This window comes from Thamnophis sirtalis, unplaced genomic scaffold, assembly GCF_051295495.1.
Source record: "Thamnophis sirtalis isolate CommonGarterSnake01/CBP01778 unplaced genomic scaffold, rThaSir2_p1.2 scaffold_1, whole genome shotgun sequence".
NCBI lineage: Eukaryota > Metazoa > Chordata > Lepidosauria > Squamata > Natricidae > Thamnophis > Thamnophis sirtalis.
In genome coordinates, this window is record NW_028261381.1 from 99,860,844 (window position 1) to 99,885,044 (window position 24,201).

Here is a 24,201-nt window from a genome sequence, read left to right on the forward strand (position 1 = left end):
GGCAAGACTTCTGGGACAATGGTATTTTTTACATGTGGAGTGCAATCTCAGAAGCTCAATTTTCTCTGAAAGAAGAACCAAAGTTCTCATTGTTGATGGAAAGAACTTTGATGGTAAAAAGAGGTAGGGACCTCTGACTCAACAAAGCAGAGCATGCTCTTTTTATAGTGTGAAACATCTCAACCAGATTATATGTACCTGCTTCAAACCACTCTAGCATCTACATGCATCTAAGAATGCTTGCCTAGAAGTGAATGCAGTAGTAAATTAAAAAAAACCCTACATTTAGAAACTTCCACTTGTGCAACTTCTTTAAATTTTAAATTTTACAATTTTTTAAAAGCTGTTTTAATAGAATGACATCATTGGCAGGTTACTGCTGATATTTTACAATTATTGCTGAGTGAATATTGATGCTCAAAGGTCATTCTGCTTGGTGTCACAGAAGCTGAGAAAGAAACAATTTGACTGGATTTTCTGCTGGGGATTTAGCTTTGAGGCCAAGACTCTTTAATTCCCACAGAATGTTATTTCTAAAAGGGTTACTCCCTGAAGTTGAAATGGCATGTTTCTAGCATGTGTGCCTTCCACAAGCACAGAGGAGTAGCATCTCCACCTCGGAGGAGAATATATTTGGTTATAGATTAGCACTGCTGTTTTTGATAATGATTTATTTGTTTCTGGAAGGAGTCTACCTTGAAAACATAATCTGAAATTGCTTTATAATGAGCGGTTATTCACCAACTAAGAATGCTGGCTTCATGCAGGATTAAAGCTTTAGGCTAGAAACTGGGACAATGTGAGGTTGAGTCCCACATTAAGTACAAAGCCAGCTGAGTGATGTTGGGCCACGTATATTCTCTCAGTTCAAGGCAAGTCACTTTTGATAAATGCTGGCAAGAGAACTGAAAGGAGTAATTAGATGAAATCAAAATTCATTTGAAAGTCCAAATGTAATTATTTTTTTAATCATCTAGACAATGATTATATAAACTTAAAAAATAAAACTGCAAAACTACAATATCATAAAGTAACATGAACTGCTATTACTTCTACAACTTCATTTTATCCACATGTGTATGTTTACAAACCATTTAAGATAAATTTTAGTTCAAAACCTTAATTATGGTTTGGAAATCTATTTGAGACTTCCAAATCCCTATTCTTTGGTCTGTTCCTGTCTCATTTATTTTATCTGCCTTCTTATGATGAAGATATATTTTAACAGTTATCTTTTAGGCTGCTGAGGATCTAAGTACTTTGACCCTGATCATTAGAGGGGGCTGATACTTTGATTAAATACCATTAGAATGATAATATATTGTTTTTATTTATCAAGAGTGTTTAATCTAAAAATAAGCATTAATATTAATAATCCTGTGCTGAAATTGTGTTGTTATTAAATGTAAAAAGACAGAACCAATTGAGCTTTCTTATTTAAACCTACTAAAAATTTAACTATCATCTCTTTCTATATTTGTGTATATTTAATTAGACTAATAAAAAAATGAGTAAAGAAGTGTTAGGCCATTATGTAATATGATTCTGTACATGTATAGTACTATTATTGATATCACTTGGTCAGTTGTGTTTGTAATGTTCTTCTTATAGGAGAGCAAGTTGTGTACATTGTGTTAAGCTTTCACAATTGCTATTATATTGTAAAAAAAACCTACAAATGCAGTGAAAAAGTAAACTTTTCTGTATTTCTATAAAATCAGCTCAGTTGTGGGATTCAAACTTTTTTATTACCGGTTCTGTGGGTGTGGCTTGGTGGGCGTGGCAGGGGAAGGACCCTGTAAAATTTCCATTTCCACCCCACTCCAGGGAAAGGATACTGTAAAATCATCCAGCTGCGACTTGGGAGGCAGAGAATAGATAGGGGTGAGGCCAGTCAGAGGTGGTATTTATTGGTTCTCCGAACCACTCAAAATTTCCGCTACTGGTTCTCCAGAACAGGTCAGAGCCCACTGAATACCACCTCTCAATCAGCTGTATCATACTTAGATGGAACCAATAAGACATTTGTTTTGCCACTTCTTATTGATCTTCTCTCTACTTTTTTCCCCTTTCTGATCTTGATTTACAGTCACAACTACTACAGCTACTTCACATTAAGTAGAACTGTTTCCTTTGGATGACCATTTATGGGCTAAAGCATTTCATGGGAACTGGATTTGTCTGAATGTCCATTTATGGCCTAAAATGCTTTAATCTAGTTCTCGGGTTATGAGAAATCCAATTCTTGAGGCCAGAAAAGGAAACAAGCCTATTCCCCCCCCCCCCAAAGTATAAAGGGAATAAATAATAGATATCCAGGCAGTCTGAAGATCAAAAGCCAAGAAGATCTAAAGGTATAGCCAGGATAACAATAGTTATCCCGATCACAGTGAAAATTCAGGTTTTGTGACAGAATTAAAGGCACTGATTGTGCATACCAAATGGAATGCAAGTATTTATAAAGTGAAATCTCCCACAGTGATATTAAGTACTAACATTGTATAAGACTGTAGGGAGTCTTTAACCCTATAAACTTCAATTATAGTGCCATAAATCTTTCAATTTTATGAATCTGCTTTATTGAAACCTTAAGAAAATATAATGCAACCAGTTTGTTGACATTGGATGCTATGTCTATCACAGATGCATTTAGGCCCCCCCTTTTTAAACCAGGTATTCTAAAACTGCAAACTTCCTAGAACTGGGTTGTTTTTTAACCTCTTCTTTTTCTTTGGTTAAGGAACCCTTAGCAACAAGTCAATGCTTCCTACTTATATAATAATAAAAGGATGGCTGTCATTGAGGTGGCAGGAGTGTCACATTGTTAAGAGAGACCATGCAATAGGTTACAGTGACAGTAACATAATTATTCTAATTCTCCTTCCTACACTTCCAATATAACTTACATCTTGCTGCAGCATGTTCAGCAGGAAAGTATGCTGGGATTAAGAAACCTTTCAAACACCACTGCTCTTCTTAATTACATATCACAACTGGATGACATTTTTAAGACTGAAACTTAATCCAGGCAACATGGGCATCTTGTAGTTCAGGAAATCTTCTGTTCTTTATGGGGTTTTCCAAATGGCTGTGCTTGGGATTTCTTCCGGACAGAAAGCCATATGCAAATTTGCTGTTGGAAATGTAATTATTCCAGATAATAAAATAACAGCCATTGGTCTGAACTTTCTTGTCTCTTTAAAAGCACTTCTTTTTGGCATGCTGTTAGGAATGTGGCTAGAATATTGAATTTCAGCAAATCAGATTTCATGACAGTGCACAATTCACACATTGGCATGCTGTATCACATATATCGGCTTCCTGCGGCAGCTGTTGAGAAGCTGAGAGCACATTGCCTCAAGAAGCAACATGAGCCAATTGGCCATTAAATCCTTCCTCTCAATTCAGGCTACTGCTAGGATTCCTATCATGAAAGATGAAAAAGATGTGAGATGCTCTTTTTATATATTCTTTTCTTTAGTGAAATAAAGGTTCTATCCTGCCACTAAGCTGTTAAATGGATTTTCAAAAGCGTAAGCATTCTAGGGAAGTATGCAAGGAAGATCATCCATTAATACTTTCTCTTCCAGCCTATTGCAGGGATATTTATGTGCCTGCAAAGATGTATTCTTGATTTATGACCTACCTGGAACACGATATGAGCCAGTTCCAAAGTTTTAATGGTCATGTGGCTCTTTGGGAGCTTGGTGACATGGTTGCATTTATACTCACTTGCAGCATTCCATGGTCAGGTGACCATGTTTTATGATACTTTTACCCAAAACCAGATGATCCAGTTTCATTAAAACCCCACCATAGCAAATAATAGATTTGCTTAACAATCATGGAGTTAATTTAATGCTGATTATTTTATGATTACTGCATTTGTATAATGACTACCACAAAAAAGGCCATAAAATTGACCATCACAACATATGACTGTAATGGGCAGGTACCATTATGGTTATATGTCAAGGACTATAGTACCTTGTAGTTGTGATACTTGACTTATCACCTTGGATTGTCTGTTCATTACTTAACCTTGATTTCTATATTTTATTTTATTTTTTATTTTTTTAAATCAAATCCAACACTTGAAGAAATTGAAAAATGTTCAAGCACTATTCAGTCCAATTTTTTTTCTTCTAAGAAAAGAGCCTGTTACTACTTTGTCAGATGTTCAGCCAATAAAGTAACAATCATATTTGGTAATCTGTGAATAGTGCTATTCATAAAAATAGATAGAAGATAGATGACAGATTCTTTATTGGCCAAGTATGATTGGACACACAAGGAATTTGTCTTTAGTGCATATGTTCTTAATGTACATAAAAAGACATGAAGATGGAAGGAAAGCACTTGAAATATTTAGAATGGATTTTTTGGGCATTTAAATTTAGTACTTGGTCCATCATCCTATAATTTCTGCCCACAACCAATAGTAAAAAGAAAACGCAGAATATATTATTTTTCAATAGAATGTCTAATAACATGGTTTTGCATGATTATTCTATATTAAATGTTCATGTCAAATTTTGTGAATGTTGCTGTCGAAAATCCAAAAACAGTAGAAAATCCAATGTCTTCAAATTATAAATTTGAACCCACCTTGTTTTTTGAAATTAACAATTCTCACCTTTAATTGAAACTTGACTCAAGCTGGCAGTCAATAACATTCTTTCATAAATGTCTACAATGTGAGTATCACTCTGTATTGTGATGACCTAGTCTCCCAATTACCGCAATTGAATTTTCTGAGTTATGTATTCTTACCTAAACAACCTACAATATTATACATGTTTCCACATATGTAAAAATGTCCCAAATGTATTATTTGACAGGCAAGCAAAAAACATGAAGGAAGTGAAGAATATCCTCAGATTTTAAGAAATGAAAGTGTATGGTTAGATCTTGACTTATGACCACAATTGTCCAGCATTTCTGTTGTTAAATGAAAGATTTGTTAAGTAAGTTTTGCCCCATTTTACAACTCTTGCTTGCCACAGTTGTTAAGTCAATTATTGCAGTTATTAAGTTAGTAACATGGTTGTTAAGTGAATCTGGCTTCTCTATTGACTTTGTTTGTCAGAAGGCCACAAAAGGTGATCACATGACTCCAGAATATTGCAACCATCATAAATATGACCCAGTTGCTAAGTATTTGAATTTTGATCATGTGACCATTGGGATGCTGCAATGGTTGTAAGTGTGAAAAAAAGTCATGCCACCTTTTCAGTGCTGCTGTAACTTCAGAAAATCACTAAATGAACTGTAAACTGTACACTCAATTGTAAATTGAGACTACTTGTAATTTCTGTAGCCATTTTGGATGACAAACAAAATATAATAAAATGCTATTCAAAGCCAGTACAATGTATTCTAGGTTTGACATATTCCCAGTGATGTATTCAATGGAAACATATAAATGCATGATAAAGAAAGGATTGTGAAAATTATAACATTGGATTTTATAGACTTGGAAACAACATATTCAAAGAAACACTATCTGTTAAATACTATGCTGGAAAGGTTCTGTAAGTGAAGCATTGGCATACACCAGGGCTCCGCTTTAGTGTTCCCAGAACTGTTTGTACTTGTATTTAAGGAAAAGTGCCAGAGGCCCAGACACTTTGAATGTCAATAAAGAAACCTTTCCATTCCCCAATTGGGGCACACATGGGGGTATGCAGGGCAACGAGCATCTGTTCTAAACCTGAGACATATGGAAACTATTATGACAGTACTATCTAGTGCTCAGCATTGGCCCCAGAGTTTGGTCTCCAGCTTAAAGGACTCTCCATTTCTCACCATGCTGGAATGCCTCAGTGCAAATCAGTCATATTAATGACACCATTTGCAATTATCACCTAGTGGAAAATTGCTATCTAATATACAGAGGGATTGCACCATGCTGGAAAGTTAAGCCCTGCCAAGCAAATCAATTTGAAAATGTGATTGTACACCTATGAGGTGATAGCTGCCAAATTTTGAGTTCAAAAACTCTAAGTTATCTTTTGCCAGAAAAGACATAGGAAATATATATAAAAGGTTGAAACTTGGGCAGAATTTTCAATCCTACACATTCACTGTAGAAATCCTGTTGGGTCTGGAATGTACCCTTTCAGGTTGGAAATAGTGCTTTATCTTATTGAGTAAATGTTATAGCAACATATGTAAACAATATATCAGGAACGAATATAGATTAATAGTTTTAGGCATATTATTAAAGGTAAAGGTTCCCTTCACACATATGTGCTAGTTGTTCCCAACTCTAGGGAGTGGTGCTCATCTCCATTTCAAAGTCGAAGAGCCAGCACTGTCTGAAGACGTTTCTGTGGTCACGTGGCCAGCATGATTAAATGCTGAAGGTGCATGGAATGCTGTTACTTTCCCACCAAAGTGGTCCCTATTTTTCTACTTGCATTTTTACATGCCTTCAAATTGCTAGATTGGCAGAAGCTGGGACAAGTAACAGAAGCTCACTTTGTTTTGTGGCACTAGGGATTCAAACTGCCAAACTGCTGACATTTCTGATCGACAAGCTCAGCATCTTAGCCACTCAATCACTGCATCCCTAGGCATATTATTAAGTATTACTAAATTGACTAGGATTCTTCCTGACATAAGTATGCATTAGGATTGCAATATTTTTAAAACTAAATGTACGTATTCGTTCTCATTCTGAACACCCTAAAACAGTTTACAATGCATGTAAGGAAACTTAGCCAAAACTATCATAACAAATTTAAAGTACCAGAACAAACATCCCTCTGACCAAAACCTTCCTTTGCCTTCTACTTTATCGCTTTTCTACTTTGGAAGGAGATTTTAAGTTTTGGTGACATTGTTCAAAAAGCCACATTTGAGGAGAGTCGCCTATTAAACTGTGTTAGTGTGGAAGGTCCTTGGATGCATACAGAAGGGAGCCTTTGATGCAAGCGTTTACTGTTCTGAAAATTAATTTAAATCTTTGAATCAGTCCCCAAAAACAACTGGCCATCCCCATGGAGTACATGCTGCAGTAATCCTCTCAGGATATGACTAGACTAAGAATAGCTAAAGCCTTAGCAGATTGAGCTAGTAGCTTTTTGGTTTTATCAGTTGCCCTTTTAAATATCTCTTGAGCCATCTTGAAATGACTTTTTCCCATTTCATTGGCACACTGTGAAAATGACCGATGTTTGAAGCATTTATAGAGCATTTTCATCATGTGCCTTTTAGAAAACAGCACATTTTATTTGCTTTGCTGCAAATAAAGGCACAGGTTCCCGATACAAAATATATATATGGCTTTAAATGCAGAGACTAACACTACCATTTAGAGGTCGCTTCCGAGTATCTATAAAATAGTCATAGAGTGTGGGAAGCTTTTATTCGTGGAATTCTGTAGTGGTTTGTAAAACAGTGCATTATTTTTATGCTTCCATGTCTCATTAAATCTTTTTTAAGGCAATGTTCTTTTGAATCAGTACAGCTTTAATGCACCAAAGTTAGCAGTTCAGGCTGTGATTTGTTTTATAACCCTTATTTAGACCATCCTCTTAACATTAATTCAGTAAACAGCTTTAATTTTCCTGTTAAAATATAGTTAAAGTCTATTTGGTTATTAATGCAAATGGAGATTTCCAAAATATGGTATTTTGTTAAACATAAAAGTTGCTTTATTTGAAGATTTCTTAAAATTGCTTTCTCTCTCTCTTTTCTACAGCATTACATTCATTCCTCAATAACGTTACATTGTTAAAGTTCTTCAGAGTAAATTAATGTTTTCATTTCTGCTGCTCTTGAAGATTTGCATTTCCTTAGTAAGATAAGTAAGATATGCCAGAGGAACAATCTACATCAACCTTGATTTAAATTGGAAGCATATAAAATTAAGCCGTAGAAAATGATACATATTTAATTTCTCTTTATTCCCAGCTATCCCTGGAACCAAAGTTTCCTTTGGGGAATATATTCACACACCAACATATGTGAAGTATGGTCCTGAGTCATAAGAATTCTTCTGTTCCCGAGGGCATTTTGCTTTTCAATTGAAGGGCAAAAGATTTTTGGAGAGAAACAATGAAGATTGATTATAAAATGAAGTAACTTACCTGAAATTCATTAAAAATTCAACTCAGTTTCTCATGGATTTAAAATAAGCCAAGGGTATCTTTTCACAGTACATATAAATTAATTATTTGGTGGAAAAAATATCTCATATCTAACTGTTTTATGTTTGATCACTGAGCAATTGTCCCACATATCTTTCCTTTCGCCGTTCCCCTCCTCCCATTCTTTTGTTTCTCTAGGATGTTACACACATTTGATTATTTAAAAAATATATGTAAAAGACTGAAATGGTTACTTTCCTGGAAATTTTATACACATTTGATAAGAAAAAAATATATGTAAAAGACTGACATGGTTACTTCCCTGGAAATATACACACAGATAGAGTTTGCTGTTATTTTATTTATGGTGATTATCCAAAGTAATTACATTGTTTTGTCCCTGACATCTTTCTGCTTCAAACTGCATGCATATAAAATACTCCACTTACACAGGCAACCTCTATAAAGTCATTGAAGTACACAATGATCTTCAAAAGCTTATTTGATCATAAAATTGTTTAGTTTTAAGGTGACACCTGTTTCTTTCAAAACAACTTGCACAAAATTTACAACTGAAGAATTCCTACTCATCTTTCTGAAATGCCAAAATGGAAGATGTTGAATAACTCTGGCAAAGCTGTTCAGTACTTTGGATTTCAAGAGGTAAACTTTAAAATTTTTTGTAGTGTTCACATTGACACAGGGGTGAGTTTCTGCTGGTTGTAACCGGCTCGGTAGAGGAGCTTCCACAAATCTACCGTACCGGTCAGAAGAGGTTCCATCCGTAGACCCAGAAGTCACTCGCTCACCCTGCCCATTCCATCGCAACTTGCTCACTCTCCCGCCCATCAGCACTAAACTATCCCAGCCTGCCACTCACTGATTGGTCAGGAGAGTGGACTCAGTGAGCGGGCTGGTGTTGAACCACCTGCCTCTAACACCTGCTTAAAAGTGCGGCACCAACTGTCAACATTCCTCTTTTGAAAAGAGTCTTTCTCTTTTGAAAAGAGTCTTTCTCGTTCCTGAGCAGCTGTTGCATCGGGCTTGCTGATCGGGTCCTCCCTTTGCTTCACTTTGCTTTGCCTTCCAGCAGCTTGCTGCTTCCCTCAGGTAAGCAACTAAGCGTGAGGGGGGTCAGCAACAGCAGGAGGCTAAGGTGCGCCAGCCAGCAGCTTTTGCAAGGGAAGGTCTTCAGGCCACGGACTGGCATATGCCACAGGGCCAAAAGGGGCACGATGGTGGGGGGAGGCTAGCAAAATCCACAGGCTGGTGTATGCCACATGTCCAAAAGGGGGGTAGCGGCAGTGGCGACAGGAAGCTAGCATAGGCCAACCCATGGCCGAAAGGGGCATGGTAGCAGCGGGAGGCTAGCAAAAGCCGTGGGATGTCATTTACCACGTGGCTGAAAGGTGGTGGGCGGCGGTGGGAGGTGGGGGCTGTCAGGCTGGAAGCCAAGCCTCATTAGCACGAAAAGCCTCTTCTGGGTGTCTACTGCAGTTGCGAGGAGTGCGCAGAGAAGATTGTGAAGTCCAGCGGAGGCAGGAAGGTTCTCGGCGTTCCCCAGGCTTCCCAGAGCACTGAGAACCTTCCTGCCTCCACTGGACTTCATGCTCTTCTCTACACTTCCAAGCAAGCAAGCGAGCGAGGGAGGATCAGGTTGCCTGATCCTCCATCGGTCGCTCGCTCTTTTGCCCGCCTGGACTACCTTGGCACTGCTCTGGCTACCTCTGTCCATCCGTGCCTGGCAGCTGCGGCAACATCATCAAGATGAAGAGTGAGAGAGAAGAGCCCGGCTGGGAAAGGGCCCCACCGCCGCTTCACCTTGGGGCGGCAGGTGCGAAAACCTCAGGGATAATGGGGGTGGGCGGGAGTTGAGGGTGCTTGGGGGTAGGTGCGGCTTTTTGTTCTGGCTCGCTTGGCGGCAGCCTCCTGGAGGTGATCACGGGCTACATGGATGTGTGAATGATGAGGGTCAAGTCAAAAGAGTCGATTTCCTATCTTTAGGACACCCACTTGCCATTGCTTGATAGAAACCCCTTGAGGCTGAGAAGAAAAGATTAACAGTAATTAAGAAGCCTTTTCTTTTGTTTATATCCTTCCCCACTTTCCCCGTTTCTCAGTTCTGGTGGCTGCGCCTTCCCGCTGCCTTCATTAACACTGCTCCTTCTTCTTTACCTGCGTCTATGGCTTCTTTCGTCAGGCTCCACAATTAGTATATTCACTCTTAAGCAACATGGAAATGACCTTGGCTTTGGCTCTTTCAAAGTAGATGTATGCTTTCTCTTGAGAGCAAACAACACCATTTCATTTTTAATAGATACCAGCCAGTCTGCTCACCATAAAGACATGACAACAAAGTTTATCTTAACCTGGAGGCTTTTGTAAGAGTAGATTGAGGGGATATCCCTCCCATCTCCAAACATTCATAGTTAAAGTGGCTATCTCCAGAGCAGTGTTTCTCAAGCTTGGCAACTTTAAGGTGTCAACTAGCCATGCTAGTTGAGGAATTCTGGAAGTTGAAGTCCACAAGTCTTAAAGCTGCGAAGTTTGAACACCCTGGGTTTTTTTTTCTAAAGGATTAGTGGTGCAAGGGTCTTGTAACTTGACAGCTTTAAGACTTGCACACTTTAGTGTCAGAGTTCCTGAGCCAACATGACTGGAGGAGGAATTCTGGGAGTTGACGTCCACAAGTCTTAAAGCTGTGAAGTTTGAACACACCTGGGGTTTTTTTCTAAAAGGTTAGGGATACAAGGGTCATGTAACTTGACAGTTTTAAGACTTACGTGCTTCAAATGCCGGAGTTTCTGAGCTAACATTTTGGTTGATAAGCAAGAGCATTATTAATTGCGTTTCACCACAAGTTGGCCATGCCCACCCAGTCACATGACTACCAAGCCACTCCCACAAAACAGGCCACACCTATAGAAGAGGTTTTAAAAAAAATTTGAAACCCACCACTGCACTGACATATATAATGGTTTATCAATCATACACACAGAGACCTTTAAATAAATAATAAAAGATGATTGAATAGAGATTATGAACCTCGTGCCCACTTGTTTTGCTGCCCAGGCTTTTTCCATTGATAGGCAACCTCAACATCCCAACTCATTTTCTTTCTGGTTCTTCATTCATTCAGACAGACTGGAGAGCATGCTTTGAAATTATGAGGTCTCCTTTCAAAAACAGGCCATTTTCTGTAAAATGGGACACCCCATACCAGATATGTTTGTATTGGTGGTTATTGTTTGAGAGTTGTTTCAGCAAGAGAAGCTTGAAAGCACTGATATACTCAGTCCATGATACTTCATGTTGTCCTTTGGGAATAATGAATTATCAAACCAAGTCACACATAGAAGAAAGAATTACCTGCTTGGGAAATTTTATTTTGCCTGTCACCACAGACTTTCTTCCAAAGCTCTGAGAACAGGATATATGTAACACCTGATGGCTTTCCATGCTTTGCCATGAATGAAACACTCTATCATTTATGGTGTCACTTAGTTCCTTCATGTTGTTGTTTGTAAGTTTATTTTATCCCGCCTCTGCATCAACTTGTGAGTTTGAAGCAAAAAAGCAATAAGAAGAATCATCTGTGTAAAAACCTCCCTCTCTCCCTCCCTCCCTCTCTCTTTCTCTCTCTCTCTCTCTCTCTCTCTCTCTCTCTCTCTCTCTCTCTCATCGTCATCACTACTATAGCATTGTGTATCCTAATATAAGATTCACATGTTGAATTTAAGAATATAGTGGAAACAGTATTCTGAATATATACAGAACAAGCAGTATGGGGTTTGTTAATGGCATTCTTAAAGTTGTGCATATTTGGAGCTGTAAAATGAATGAATTCATATGAAATTCTGATCAGATAAGTTTCTTACATCCTTATTTGGAGGGACATCTAGCAAATCACAATTAAAGATTCAAAATAGTTGAGCTCAGATATATTTTTTTCATGCGATCGCTATGATGCGTAAACTCCAGTTTATCAAAAAGGGATTAGGTTTGCATTTCTTTAATTTGATGTATGTATTCTGTGTATGCAACAAAAAGTTCATTTGCCATTTGTGTTTTGTTTTTCACAGCATATTGGGTTTCTCCCGCAAGTCATGATTTGTTACCTTGCATACCTAAAGGGTTTTCTGAATATTCATTAAAGCACTGTGGTTTCCTTTAAATGAGGAATTAATTAGGAAAAGTATACATTGCCTAATGGGAGTAACATTTTTCTAGAGCTATCATAGTGATGTGACAGGTTTCTCCAGAACTAAAGACATATGCAATAATAAAGCATTCATGTTTTTTTATTCTTATTTGAGGGATGGAAAGTGGAGAACATTAATTTCAAAATCTATATTGCTAGTAAAAATTGCTATTTAAAAAATCAGTAGAGGAGGAGGAGGAGAATTCTATTGAATGTAACATTCCATTGCTCATTGGTTATGATTGATTCCTCAAATCACTGCAGATACTTTTAGAACATTCATGGATCTATATTATGTACAGTATAATTATTTGCTAACATTCTGTAATCCTTGAGGATTTGCTTTCTACTTACAGATAAACTTTGAAAAGTTTATCATTTTCATTTCTTTTAGAACCTGAAGAGTAAGTATGATTGGGCATTATATGGTCTCCAAGGGGAGACAATCTGGTCTGCTCTCTACATCCTGGATTAATTTGTAGAAGGAAATTACACTTTATGCTCTGGATTTCATATTTCTTCAAGTTTTATTATATATCTCTTTCTTGTTCTCTTTGTGTAAACATACAAAAATACCTTTATCAAAATACCTTCAGAATTAGAAGTTACAGAAAATACAGTATGATGGTAGAAAGAATTACAGGTTCTTTTACATTTTCATAATCTCAAAATTTCATAATTTTAATAATCCAGAAATGCAACAGAAGAGAGGGGATATGAATTTATATCAACTTGAAATGGATCTCCCCCAAAATAGATTAACTTGTCTAGCCATAGCATTGAGTTCATAAAGTTTTAAATGATGATTAAAAATAATCTAGTGCATGAACTGACAGGAATGAGTTGTATTGTAAATTAATTTTAGAGTGAATCTTTCCATAGAACAGCCCTTTTTAACAATGGGGATGTTCAAACTGAAAATCATTTTTAACCAGTTTTCACAGATATTTCTGAGCAAATTAATTAGCTTGTCAAAAACACATAGATAAAGGCATTAATGAGGCTTTTTCAATTGGATATGTTTGATCCACTGATTTCTTGATTTTTTTTGTCCTGCTTGTACTGGTTTTAAAAAAAGTCTGTTTTTCATTCATGATTAGCAAGAACCCTGTCTTTTCCAGTCACTGCATTTTGGAACAGAATCCTGTGCAGATCAGAGCAATACAAATGAAGGGGGGGAAATGCAGGGTTGTTTTTTATTGCTAATAATAGTAATAAATAAGAGCATACCAAACACCACATTTTTGGAAACAGAGGTGGTATTCAGCAGGTTCTGACCAGTTCTGGAGAACCGGTAGCGGAAATTTTGAGTAGTTCAGACAACCAGTATATACCACCTCTGACTGGCCCCGCCCCCATCTATTGTCTGCCTCCCAAGTCCCAGCTGATCAGAAGGGAATGGGGATTTTGCAGTATCCTTCCTTTGCCATGCCCACCAAGCCACATCCACCAAGCTGCACCCACAGAATAGGTAGTAAAAATTTTTGAATCCCACCACTGATACAAAACCAGAATATTAAAAAAGAGAAAGAATGTTATAGTTTCCCTCCTTTAAAAAAAGGATCAAACAGAAAATTTTGCAGAAAAAATAATGGATGCTGAAGAATAATAAAGAATCAATGCATGATTTGGTGGTTCATTTTTTTCACTGTTATTTACTTTTTGGTGGTTTACAGTCACAGAGTTGGAAGTGACTTTAGAAGTCTTCTAGTGCAATTCCCTATCCAGAGAAGGATACACTAGATCATTTCTGAGAGACATCCATCCATTCTCTATTCAAAAACTGCTTGTGAAGAAGAGCCCGCCATATCATGTGGCAACATGTCCCACTATCTATTCAGGTCTGATCCATTTTGATCCTAGCTTCTGGGGAAAATCAGAATTTATTTACTGTCTCTCTGATGTGTAGCTCTTTAGATAGTGGAAGAGCACTGTGATACCTTCCCTCAGTTGTCTTTTCTGAAGGTTAAATATATCCAAATCCTTTAATTGTTCCTTGTAAGAATAGAATAGAATAAAATAACAGAATTGGAAGGGACCTTGGAGGTCTTCTAGTCCAACCCCCTGCCTAGGCAGGAAACCCTACACCACTTCAGGGAAATGGTTATCCAATATCTTCTTAAAAACTTCCAGTATTGGACCATTCACAACTTTTAGAGACAAGTTGTTCCACTGATCAATTGTTCTAACTGTTGGGAAATTTCTCCTCAATTTTAAGTTGCTTCTCTCCTTGATTAGCTTCCACCCATAGCTTCTTGTTCCACCCTCAGGTGCGTTGGAGAATAGTTTGACTCCCTCTACTTTGTAGCAACCCCTGAGATACTGGAACACTGCTATCATGTATCTCCTAGTCCTTCTTTTCATTAAATTAGACATACCCAGTTCCTGCAACCATTCTTCATATGTTTTAGCCTCTAGTCCTAATCACCTTTGTTATTCTTCTCTGCACTCTTTCTAGAGTCTCCATATCTTCTTTTCATCATGGCTACCAAAACTGAATGCAGTATTCCAAGTGTGGGCTTACCAAGGCCTTATAAAGTGGTATTAACACTTCTCATGATCTTGAGTCTACCCCATAATTTATGCAGCCTAGAACTGTGTTTGTTTGTTTGTTTGTTTATTGGATTTATACGACTCCCTTCTCCCAAAGGACTCAGGGCAGCGTACAACATTAAAATAAAACACATATTACAAAAGTTAAAAAGGAAATTAGATAGAGTATCCAAAAACAAACCCAATTAATATTAACAATAACTTTTTATAAATTAGACTAAAATTAACAATTAAATCAATCATTTATTTTATTTTGTTCAGGCCAGGCTGGCTTGCTGGAAAAGCCAACTTTTTAGGGTGTGTCGTAAGGACGTCGGGGATTATGCGAAGCTTTGGGGGCAACTCATTCCAGAGGGAAGGTGCCTCCCACAGAGAAGGCTCTCCCCCTGGGGGTCGCTAGCCGACACTGTCTGGCCGATGGCACCCTGAGGAGGCCAACTCTGTGGGATCGCATTGGACGGTGGGAAGCTACGGGTGGCAGTAGATGGTCTCGCAGGTACCCTGGGCCTTTTTTGGCAGCTGCTGCACACTGCTGGCTCATATTTAAATGGTTGTCCACTAGGACTCCAAGATTCCTCTCATAGTTACTATTGTTACTACTAGTTAGCAAGGTAGCACATATACTGTACCTGTGCATTTTGTTTTTCTTGCCTAAAGGTAAAACCTTACTTTTTTCACCATTGAATTAAGACTTGGCTTTAAAAACCTTCACCTGCCATTGATCTTTCTCCAATTTCTTACTATGCCTTTCCAGAATGTCTTAGCAACCAAGAACTTTTAACCACATAATAATCAGGTCCAGCAAGCTTTAAAAGAGACACCATGTGCATGCATATTAACATGGTATTCTTCTCCAGAACTTTCTAAACAATTTATCACTGAATTTATGTTTAATTTTACATTTACATTTGCATTTAATTTTTACATTAGCACCACAAGAAGGTTCAGCATTTGACTTTTTTAAAAAAGCAAATAAAGGTTTTTTAAAAAGTTGTCTGCTTAGTTTTGACATTGGTGCTTAATTTAAATATGATTGGTAAATACTAGCAAAAGAATCATGAAACACACAACACATAGTTTTACAATCAGATTTTAAAATGAAATATGTGGAAACTCTGAAATAAGAGGCATAAATAGAACTTGGTTGAATACATGAATTAATGATATCAATAGCTCCAGAACTGACAAAAATGGATAATATGAGCTCTAATGAGTTTCATACTATACAGTTTCTTTCTATCCTTTATTTTTTTTAGAGATGGCATCCTTCAGGAGATGCAATGTGTCTTGAAATTATAATACTTGCATCGAAAAGTCAGCTTCTGATTCCAATCCTGATTAGTTAACTTATTATATGTTTTCTGTGCATATTAATAACACGATGCAAGTCACAGAATAACTCCAGGCAATTTGATACTGTAGACTCAACAATGATCCATTTGCATTTTGTGGATGCCAAAACAAGTTGTTACTAAATATTTATAAAATTACAAATTGTCATAATTCAGTCATTAATATTACATTTTTGAATATGTATTGGGTGAATGCACTATAAAGGATTGTCAATAAATATTCTAAAATGTAAACTCATTCCCAGATTTGAAAGATAATACAATCATTTTACTATAGTCCTCTTTAAAACTGGCTGTGAAGGAGTTAAGGAAAATGCAGCTCAAGTACTTCTGGTTGTTGTGCAAAATATAAACAAATATATATAAAGAAAAATATGGAGGTTACCAGCTGAGTACAATCCTTTCTAGTCTTCTTATATTACATATATTAAATACTAGTAAGATTACTGATGAAAAACATAAATGAGAACCGGAAGCAAAATTAATGAATGATCCTGTTGAGTTCAAAGCTTCCTACTTTTAAAAAAATGCCTTAATATTTCACTAAAGTAGAGCATGTGCTTCTGGAAAGTCAGATGCACTGCCTTGTTCTTATCTATGGTGTAGGCACTTTGATTAAGAATAGATCCCCCCAGGTTTGGTAGTTACTACCTTAATATCACTCATTTATTATTCCTTGTGAAATATTTTATTCATACCTCCAGCCTAAACTTGCAGGCTACAACACATTACTGAATATTTTGCATCTGTTTTCATGGAAGTTCAAAGAATTCTGCATTAAAAAAAAAAAAAAAACCACCAGCCCTCACTTCATTTAATTTTCCTTTATTTTTCACACACAAACACACACTGTGCATTCCCATTTTCAAGTGCTCACATCTCAATATTTCACAGCTATAAAGTGTGGAGATAGCTCAGTTTCTTATTATTATTGGCTTCTGCCTTTGCCAATGTGCTACTGCTTGTGGGGTAACAAGAGCAACAGCTCCGTAAACATTGGATTTTAACACCTGCCTTTCATTTAATTTTCAAAAAGATAAAACTATATATCTTTGTTTTCTCTCCCTCTTCTTTCCCATGAGAAATTCTAATCATAATGCTTTGAAATTAATTATGTTGCCTCATTTATACACACTATTAAAACATTATAGCAAAAGGCTTATATCTGTCTTCCTAAATAAAATCTTATTAAATATAGTGTACCATGTCTGTTGTTCAAGTTATACATTGTATTTTTTCAAATAATCTTCAAGTGTCAGATAAGTCCAGCAGAATTATATTTTGAGCTAGCTTTTTCTTTAAATAGCATGGTCTAACAACATGCTGTCATATTGCTAGGTTTCAAATTTCCTATATGGAAGAGGTCTGCGCATGGGCACAACATTAGGAAAAGAAAAGAATTAAATTTCTGCAATGAAGATTGTTCTGCGCATGCGCAGAACCAAAAATCAAGATCGTGCCGCTGCTGATAGAATCAGTTCGGGGGTGTGGCAGGCCTAGTTACTACCTACTCAGCCGAACCAGTCCAAACTGGTGTGCGCACATGCTTGCTTCGTGAGCTTGCATGCCTTCTGTGCATGCACTTTGCTCACATGTGCGACTTGCAAACATGGGCATGGCTTAGAAAATGTGGCTAAATATGATGGCATAGAGCTGGGGTATGTGGGTGGGGCGGGCCTGTGATATTTGGCAATCATGTGTATGCTAAAACATTGGAACAAAAAAAAAAGAAGCTTCCTTTTTATTTACTGCACTTATTGGCACAAAAGGAAAAGAGGTAGGAGGATATGAAAAAAGGGAAGAAACCATAATAGAAAGTAGGTAAATATATGAATGGAAGAGAGAAGAAAACTATCATGAAGATCTAAGGAAAGAGTCAGCAAAGGCTGGAATCCTTAACTTACAACAGCAATTGGGATAATTGGTTGTTGAGCAGTGTACTCATTAAGCAATGCATCACATTGTCTGATTTTATGACCTTTGTTGTCAAGTTCATTAAGTGAGCATCACATGATCATAATTTGTTACCTTCCCTGTGGCTTCCCTATTGGTTTTCCTTATTGGAAGTTAATTGGGAAGGCCACAAGTGACTAACACATGACCCAAGGATGCTGCAAACTTTGTAAGTGAAAGTTAGTTGTGAAGTATCTGAATAACAGTCATGTAACTACAGAAGAACTGTGATCATCATAAGTGCAAGGACTAGTCATAACTCTCTTTTCACCATGCCATCATAACTTTGGTTAGTAAACAAATGTACACAAGTCAAGTAGTATCTGTATAACCTCATACAGATTGAAAGAGTCTCATTTTTTTATTCACCTCCTATTAACTATTCAACTAGGCATAGGCATATGAGATATCACAGTTAGTTTAAACACCAGGATATAAACTTGGGACCATGTGAATCTCAGATGCTTATTTCTTCCTCCTCTTTTTCCAAAGTGCAACTTTGGAACCCACAGCAATAATCACGTGCAAAAATTGCACTGAAGCATGTTATTCTTAAGTGTAGTTTTCTTGATCATACTAGAGTTTGAAACATTACTGAATCCTGCATATATTATTCATCTTATTTATTATGTACATATTTACTGTTATGGAAGGACTGCACTCCAAAAACCAATCTGTATAGTGCTTTCATTTCCTGATTTGAGGTATTTTTTTCAATGTATGAATTCAAAACTGGCTATGAATAAGCAACAGGTATGCATGTGTTATAATTCAATAACTTCTTGAGCTCATATTATTGATGGTGCAAAATCAGGACTGTCAGCAGGGTTACTACATTTTGGAACACCAAACCCCAATGAGCAATTCACCCATAAAATAACTGGAAACATGAAATCTGAAATTCTAAAATCCATTTTAGGACAGCCACAACTCTTCCATCCTTAGTTTCAAACCAAGAAGTCATACTTGGTAGAACATCTTGAATTACATCATCTTGTCTAGACAACCTTTACGTAACCCAGGGCTTTGATTGTTCTTGGTTCTACAGATTATTACTGATGCAGACCCAGTTTTCCTAAAAACTTTTAACTTTGACTGTTAAGAATTGCCTTAAACATTAGCCTGCCTTCCTTACATCATTATACCTAATACCAAAGACTTCTTGTGAAGCTCCATTAAATAAACATGCCCTTCCCAAACTCATGTATTACTATTCTTTGTTGGTAATAAAAATAATTTAATTCTATTGGACCTTAAGATTGGTTCTTATCCTCACTCCAAGTGTATTAACTTGCCCTTTCCTTTATGACTACATGGATGGATGGATTGTTTAAGAAAGCAGAGCTTGCTACAAGTTTAGATACTTCACTGTTATTTAAAGGTAATCAACAGCAATAGACAATTCATTACAAAACTTTGTGGCTCATCAGATTTACAAATAAGTGATGCAGAGAGAAAATGGGTGGGCCTTTGAACTGTGCTTCAATGCAACTGTATTTTGAAAAATTGATTTTAAATGTATAGTCTAAAAAATAGCCATATCAAAATAATGACTACATAAGCCCCTTCCTGGTGATACTTGGCAAAGGGCAGGTGTTTTGGCTACACCAAGACTCATTCTGACAAATGTATCCATTCACATGCAAGACTGGTCCAATATTTTATGTGGTGGCCAACTTTTCAGTTGTGGTACCTTTTAGAACCTTTAAAAAGTATTCCTTCTTATCAGTGCACCCCACAATCTGATAGAGGAGGAAATTGGTGGTGGGCTGCTACGGGTTCGCCCAGGTTGGGAGAACCCATACTAACATTATGGCCGGTTTGTAGAACCTCCAAATCCCACCCCTGGCTGGCCCCGCCCACCCTTCTCAGGAGTCTCCACATGGCCTGTTTTGGAAGTGAGGTAAGTGCAGAGCCCGCACGGAGGCTTGGGGAGGAGAAAAAAATGGGCCTCCTGGAAAGCCTCCGGAGCCTGGGGGAGGAGGTTTTTGCCTTTCCAGAGGCTCAAAGAAAGTATCCAGAGCCTGAGGAAGGCAAAAATCTCCCTCATCATGGTGCAGGAGGCCGAATAAGCCATGTCCACCAACACCATGTCCATCCAGCAACTGGGCAGAGAACCTGTTCCTGAAATTTTTGAAGCCCACCTGTGCATGAGTCCAATATCTCTTCTGTGCTATGGTTTGAAGTTTCTTTCACAGATATTCTCAGTCATGTTTGTATTATAAGTGCTATCATTATAACTGAGTTTTTAATAATAATTTATTTACAGGGAAAGGCATTAAAAGCTCCAATATTATTAGTGTATCCAATATTTCATGCATACATAACATTGGATGAAGGTGTCTAGCTGTGAGGCTGGTGGCATTTAAACCATCCAAGAGAGAGTCCTACCCAAAGTCAGTGTAGGTGAAGTACTTTTAGAAAACAGTTGTGCATATCTAGAAAGCTACCACTTTGTTCCAAAAACTAATCAGTAGAATTAAAGATCTCCCTTTAGAAAAGGAGATTGGAATTAAGGAGCTTAAGGTCTTAATAGCTGACATTATTATTTGCTGTTTAAGGAGTTATACTCTAACCTTCAGTGCTTCCCAGGATTATTTCCTGGATATAAAGATTCAGAAGAAATGCACTATGAGGTTAAAGAAGGGTATCACTCATAGTCATTGCATAAAACAATGCAAAACAATGCAAAAATGGAGTTCAATGCGTGACTATAGAAGTGGTGCAAGGATAAAAGTTTTGGTTATGTTAGCCACAATGTTTGCAGTTGATCTGATAAAAAGCTGTACAAAAGAGTCAGTTTGCATCCACCACAGAAAGGGACTGAATTACTCAGTTACTAAATTCACAGGTTTTCTGGAGAAACATTTAAACTGAATAATAGGGACAGAGAGTTAATTGATACAAAACATTTCTGTCCCCAGTAATCTAAAACTAATAGGACTGTCAGTGTGTTTCTAACATAGATAGTTGTGCAGTTGCTGTTACGAAAAATCAATCTTTTGATAGTATATGCCACACCATAGGCACTAATCAAACTGGTAACAAGGAAGAAGGGAAACTCAGACCTAAAACAGGTTATGTAGAAAACAAACAGTTATGTTTCATCTCTCTTTCAGGAAAGAAGAAGAAATCCAGAAAAGCAATGTAATACACATACAAATTAAAATGCATACTGAGCAGCAGGAGAGGCATGTATTTTATTTGAATTTGTGTGGTCAAGGAGATATATTGAACTATGCAAATAGTTGCAAATATGTATTGAAATATGCAAACATATGTAAATATAAAAATGATGCCATACTGTTTTGACTTGGTTTCCTTCCCATCTCTTAAAAATCATTTACAGTTTTTGTAATTAAAAAGTAATCACATGTGTCAGATCTGAAATGAATGAAGTTATAATTAACTAAAGGCAGTTCTAATCAATCATCTTTTCTTGGAGTAATTACAACTCTTTTCATTTATGTCAAGCAATTGCCAGGTGGGAATGTCAAAGCTCTTTTCAGGAATAAAAATTTCAAAATAAAGAATGGGGTATTCTCTAAGAAATTGTTTAAAATCACAGCATTGTGTTTCTTAAAGCCAATATCAATGCCACTTGTCAAATGGGGATATTATATGTATTACTGAGATAGATGGTGGTATAGATAGTTGTAGCTATAGATAATGCAATTGTAATATCTATATGGATATGAATGAGGCACAATTTCAAGTAATCAAAGAAGAAAATTGGTATACTATGTCTGTTAGGGATTTATTTATTTAGCATATGACACATTTTTTAGGGAATATCAGTATGTCTATGTTTGTAATTGTGTGTGTCTGTGGGTGTGTGTTAAAGAAAACTCTATAATTCTGTTTAATATTCTGCTTTATCCAAAACAGGTATTGTATGTGTCAGATATAGTCAGAGCAAAATCCTATCTGCTATATTAGTAACATAGCTAAATGTATTTTGTTTACTTCCTTTAAGGAATACGAATAACTAAAAATATAGCATGTTGATGTCCCATGTTGGATGAACATTGTCCAGTATTTCAGTTTTGATCCTATGATATCCTTGGTCTTTTCATCTCTTCATAGTCTGCTACTGGATAGTGTGTTTGATTGGCTCTGATGTTAAAAGACCACTATGTTGTCAGTAATCTCAGAAGTCCTTTTCTGCCTTTTTCTTAGCTACTGTGATCTCACCACGGATACCTTGAATCAAAGAGTTGGATAAAAAAAAATAGAGAGCTTCAATTTCTGAAGTCTTTGAGCAAATTCAGGTAATCTGTCTGTGTGAGCAGACAGATCTTCTGGGTACAAATCATTTCAAATGGTATATACTCTCAACATGTAGAACAGCTAGTCACAGGTAGAGATACATACAATTCTTAAAGACAAAATTATAATATTCAATTGCCATTAAAATTGGAAAGAACATACAATGTTAACAAGCTTATACGAGATTTTTCTAAATCGTGAATATTAAAAAAGTACTAACAAAGTGAATATACCTGGTGTCTCCCAGAAGTAACTGAAATTATAGAAACCAAGTAATTAATCTAATGCAATTTGCCATTTGAGACTGACAAATACTGTGGGATGGCTGGCAGAATATGACTGACTGGGATGGCTATTTTCTCATTTCAGTAAATGGGAAGACAGATGGCCAAATGGCATTGAACTAAAGAATGAACTTGTGTAAATGTTGGCAGCAATATTAAATGGGCATTCCCTGTGAAATATTGCAAGAGGGCACAACATGTGTGAAAGGAACAACATGGTGGTAGTCTCGGAATACTGATGTATAATTAATGAATAATGCATTTACCTTAATTACAAATTAATTCATCTGATTAATGTTTTTATGATGAAAATTTCAGACATTAATAATGATTAACCTATTTAGTGCAGTGGGTTGCTGACTAAGATAATATTTTCACAACATTGGCACTAGAACAGTGCATCTGTCTTTATTATTTATGTGGATACAGATGCAGAATATTTCAAAGTTGCTATTGCCACCTCTCTGAAAAATAGAAGCCGAATGAATTCAGCTCCTCTACACTTTATCTTAGGTATTGCGGAAGTCTAATTTTTATAAGAAATGTGCATAAGATTACAATCCTTTATTCATTCACTCACTCATTTCTTCACCGAATATAGAAGTATTCCAAATGACTCTGGATAGGTTAACCAGTAAGTTAAAAGACAATAACAGTTAGATAATAATAAATGGATAAAAAATATGGCTCCAGATCCAGTGGAAATTGCTAGCCTAGTCAGTATTTCTTTTTCATGATATATTTGTCTGTTTTAATGTTGACTTTTCATTTGAAGAGTAGCTGGATTTGGAAAATTAACTCATTCTTAGAATCTGTGAAACAAGAAAAAATCCACAGCCTTTATTGCAGCTGGTAAAGAAGATGAAATATCTGCCTTTGAGGAACTAATATGTAATCTAAGTTAAACCAATCTACACCCTCTAAATCATCTAAATAGAACAGATTTTTTTCTCCATTTTCACAGGGAGGAACAATTTTGCAAAATGGAGAGGGAAACTGCATCCAATACTAATTAGAAATGATGAGAAAACTGCAATTAGCAGCAATAATCATTAATGCCAAGCAGTGGCATTTTGGAAAAAAATACCCAATTTGCTTTGGGTAAATGGTTAGGCAAATATATTTAGGGATCTAATTTCAATCATGCCTTTCCTGATTCATTAGTGTTGTAATGATTTTGTAACTTTACTTTTAATAACTATAAATATACAGCAATATATAATGTGAGTCAGAGAGTATACTTTATTTTCTTTAAAAAATTATTAAAAGTTTTGATTACAATAGTAAAAATTAATACAAATTACAACAAAAAGACACAAGAAAACTAAAAAGAAAAGAGAAAGAGAAAAAGCTCTAAAAGGAAATTTTCCACCCTCATCGTGACAAGTATAAACAATTTCACTGTTTCTTCACCTTCCCTTAAAGAACATACAGTATATAAAACTCTTTATCCTGCAACCCATCTCTTAACTATAGGCAAATCCAATAAAGAA